The 4455-nt window shown below is 31.6% G+C and overlaps 1 long non-coding RNA gene across 1 annotated transcript; it reads right to left on the bottom strand.

Annotated features, from left to right (window-relative positions):
* Positions 1-3141: 3141 nt before the first annotated feature.
* LOC143053466 (uncharacterized) lies at positions 3142-4094 on the bottom strand. Its single transcript, XR_012971360.1, has 2 exons — positions 3796-4094; positions 3142-3326 (listed from the first exon to the last, which is right to left on the bottom strand). It is a non-coding gene; the product is annotated as an uncharacterized LOC143053466 (long non-coding RNA).
* Between the last annotated feature and the right edge of the window lie 361 nt (positions 4095-4455).

Here is a 4455-nt window from a genome sequence, read left to right as displayed (position 1 = left end):
ACTACAATTGTTTTCAAAGGTCAAAATATAGGGCTGTGCGGCATATTTTCAACGTTTATATGCCCTGAACTTCTCAGAGTTTTAACTAACACACATTTTCTTAACTACCCCTACCTCGTTTGAAAGGTTACCACAGATTTCAATGTCCACACTATGCAAATAAAATTGAGAAAGGAAATGGGGAATGTGTCGAAGCGACAACAATCCGACCATATAGCAGATAAGAGCCGAATGCCACCAATGGATCTTCAATGTAGCGAGAATTCCCGCACCCGTAAGTGTACTTCAGCTGGCCCCTAAAAATATGTATACTAGTACTCCGAAATATACACAAGAAACTAAAATTAAAAATCATTCAAGACTAATAAAGGCCAGAGGCTCCGGACTTGGGACAGGCGCAAAATTGAGGCGGGGTTCAACATGTGTATTAGATTTCACCCCCCCTATACCTCTAGCTAATGTTGAAAAGTAAACGCATAACAATACGCACATTAAAATTCAGTTTCAGAGAAGTCCGAGTCCGATGTCAACAGATGTACCAAAAGAAAAGAAAGAAAAAGACAATCATATATAAATAACAACAGACTACTAGCAGTCAACTGACATGCCAGCCCCAGACCTCAACTAAACTGATTGAAAGATTATGTCTTCATCATATGAATATCCCTCCCGTTAGCGGTTTAGTACTATCATAAAATATATGAGAAGAAAATAACCCGTGTCATGCCAACAACTGTTTTTTTTTTTAAATAAATGTGTTTAGTTCCCATGCAAAGACCCTATAAGTAAATCAATATTAAAGCCAAAATATGCAATCTTTAATGACCTGACAACAGTATCCTAACTATATCACTTCTTAATAAGTCTGTTTAAAGGTTTTGTAAGCTTTTGAGGTGAATACTGACATTTTTGTGCTTTGTAAAGAATATTACCATAAAAAATGGATGTGAAATACCTGAACGTATAAGATGTCTGCATGTCGAGTTATATTTACGATTTATTTCCTTATACCGATGATAAAATAAGTAATTGTTTTGACCAATATGTGATATCGAAAACCCTGGTGTAATAATTTTTTCAGTTATACATAAATTTCTCTCGATAAAATTTAATACGTTTTTACATACACGAGCGAATCGTTCAAGTTGAGATACATAAACACCATGTTCATTTACTGGTAACATTCCCAAATTATGTCTGTGTGAGATGGAACACAGAGAGCATAACCGGGAACCAGTATGTAAACAAAATTAATTTTCTATGAATATTCAAATGTTCCCCAAAATATCAGAATTATAGCCTTAAAAAAATCACTGTGTGTACTCTAAGTTTTTCTTTACTGTACATTTTATCCCCTGTTTCAATTTTTAAAATCATTTGAAAACAAGTCTTAAATAATTGCCAGCTTACCCTATTTGTATATTTTCTGATAAAAAAAATGCCTAGAATCTGTTTAAAACTGTTTTGATAACATATTGAAATCATATCAAAATACTATAAATGTAATGGTTAGCAGTCAATTATTATTACATACAAGATTATATAAAGTATCCAATCCTGCCTCTGTCTCCAGTCTACATCTTCGAGTATGCCTATTTGTCAATTAAAGTACACATTTTCTGCCTCAAATGGTCAATTTAGAATTTAGTAACAGGCGTGGTTTGAGAAACATCTGTATTTATAAAGTGCATCCTGTAACGACAAATTATTCACTAAACGAAAAGCCTTTTACGTCCGTCTCTGGAACGCGGCGTAAATTTATTTTTTACGTAAGGACTTATTGAAAACCTCCTTGGAGACAGTAAACTTTTACATTGATTGTTTCTTCTGCTAAAATGCTTCAATTACTCATTTCTTATACCATTTCTACCATAAATGAGTGAATTTATTCAATTTGATTTAATTTTTGGCCTCAAATGTTGAAATTTTGAGGAAATGAATGGTATAAACTAACCAAAAGATACCTTGTAAAGAAGACGAAGAGGTCCATAAGTGGTATTTATTTTTTTCTTAAAATCATCTTGTTTATCATATTCAATTATTTGTAGGCAGATAAGATGAATATGTGTTCATTCGTTGGTCCACACTCTATTATATCTTGATGCGGCTTGGTTCTGATTTGTCGAAGAAATGTTTCTCGAATCGACTGTAGAAGTCGTCTTTCATTATACTAGATTTTTCTCAAACTATTGAACTGAATATGACAAAACTTGACAGAAATGCTTGACATAACCAGTATTACAAAGAAAAAAGTCACATGTAGTTTATTGAACAATAATGTCTTCTATATTCTGTCTCAAAATAATAGAATTAATTCACGGAAAGTTGTTTACAATCATGATGAATATAATAAATACAATATAAATACAATACTTCTTAAACAGTCAGATACCTGCACTAACCTGCAGACACTCAACGTTGATTTAACGTTGAAACAAGGTTGTTTCTCAACTTTGAAACAATGTCAAATTCATGTTTGATTTTGAAAATTTGAATTAACGTTGACATTTCAACGTTGAAGTTTCAACATCCATTCAACGTTGATTCAAGGTTGAATAGTAGTTGAAAGTATATTAATGAAATTTATTATTAAGCTACATACACATTTTTACCTGCTCTCCAAATTTTTGCTGTTGTTAGATGGTAGGCAGCCTGAGTGTACACCTTTTTTAATGTGTTTTTCTCTCACCAAGACACATATAAACCAAATAGATAAGCTAAATGGGAAGCATCTAAAAAAAAAATACATCACCTGTTACTGAAACAACATCCCCGACACCACAGAAAGGATCTCCAAACAGAAAGGAAAGAAGATGTTGAATATATATAGTTCTAAATAATTCTCACAAGTTGAAAGTAGTTTTAATTTAACGACCAACAAATGTTAAGCCCTTCTTAAAAGAAGTATATCCCAAGCAGCATGAAGACATAATTAGATCCAACTTGTGTTCAAGATGATCGCAATACGTATTACAATAAGAAGATGCTACATGACTGCTAAAAAACCAAAGGTCCTTGATTACATATACAAATATATTATTTATATATAAATATAAATTTTACCCTCACACCAATAATTGGCACAAACCATTAAATGAATACATACTCAGGAACAATATCAAATTAAGTAATACAATCATATTTCTTTTGATACAATATTTATTTTATAAATTCGTTTGTTATCTTTGTCTCTGTTTGTCCTTATTGCATGTCATCATTCTTCCACCACTTCGAGATCTTTCTGCGGTAGACTTTAAGCAGGAGGGGTCTTTATCAGATGTGTATTTCCCAATGACATCTTTATACTTTTGCAGTATATTTAACCTCTGGAAAAAATCAGATTATAATAAATATAAATTGTATGTCGTGAAAAGATATCTTAAATTTGAGCCTCTTTCAATTTGTTCCTAGAAGCATTGAAAATAAATAAAACCATAACGACAAAGCACATATTGTAAAAAGGTTTCATTAATAAAAAAATATATACATTAATGTTTACTATTGTTAGTTTTTTGTTTATGAAGAAGCTCCAACCTGAGTTTTGTAAGACTTCGGGTTTAACTATAACAATGTAAACACTTTACCTATGATGGTTTTTTTTTATTGATGACTGCCCTGGCAAGTCCATTAACAAGAAAAAAATAGCTTTATTAGAATAGTTCAAATATAAAAACAAACATCCATGTAATATAATATATGGTACATTATTTGTATGTAAGGTTAACAAAATTAGAATAAACAACAGATAAATCTTTGAACACAAATGGTATAAAGTTATACAGACAAAAAACCTACCTTTGATGATTTTAAAGACTGGCATTCCCAAAACTGAATTTTGATTTTGCTCCACTTGATGCATTTCAGCCATTGATTTGTTTAACAAGAAACTGTAAAATAAATAATGCATGTTCATGATAATGGACTGCTAACATTCAGGGCCAGGTTGCATACACATTAATGTAAACAGGCGTCAGAGATCACCTGAAGATCAGATATCATAAGTATCAGACTGACTCGTTTAAAAAAATAACTAAAATAGAATGTCTTTTGTAGAAAGATTAATTAGGTGAAAATTTATCAATGAACATGTTCTATAGTTGTCATCTCATAGACATAGCGTGAAATACTACTATTTTTTGGAATTATTAAATGTTTTTGTAAAAATAAGTATCAATTTTCATCACATGATCGTTCAAATTCAATACACCTTATCGCTAATCCCGGCTGACCCAGCCGCTTGAACTTTTGACGTCATTAACATCACTTTTCCATTGTGGCGTCAGATATTTTGTTTTATGACGTCAACATTTTACGGGAACCTGTGTGATATCCAGCAATGGCGGACAAATAGCGATAAGGTGTATACTTTGTTGTCCAGTTGAAATTTATAATTTATAATCTCAAAAAGTATGTGGTTTACCAAGCCTTAATGTTTGACTAAACGAATCGCATGTA

The sequence above is a fragment of the Mytilus galloprovincialis genome, chromosome 12, assembly GCF_965363235.1.
Source record: "Mytilus galloprovincialis chromosome 12, xbMytGall1.hap1.1, whole genome shotgun sequence".
Taxonomy (NCBI): Eukaryota; Metazoa; Mollusca; class Bivalvia; order Mytilida; family Mytilidae; genus Mytilus; species Mytilus galloprovincialis.
Note: the sequence above shows the minus strand (reverse complement) of the source record. Positions and strands in the feature narration are given on the sequence as shown.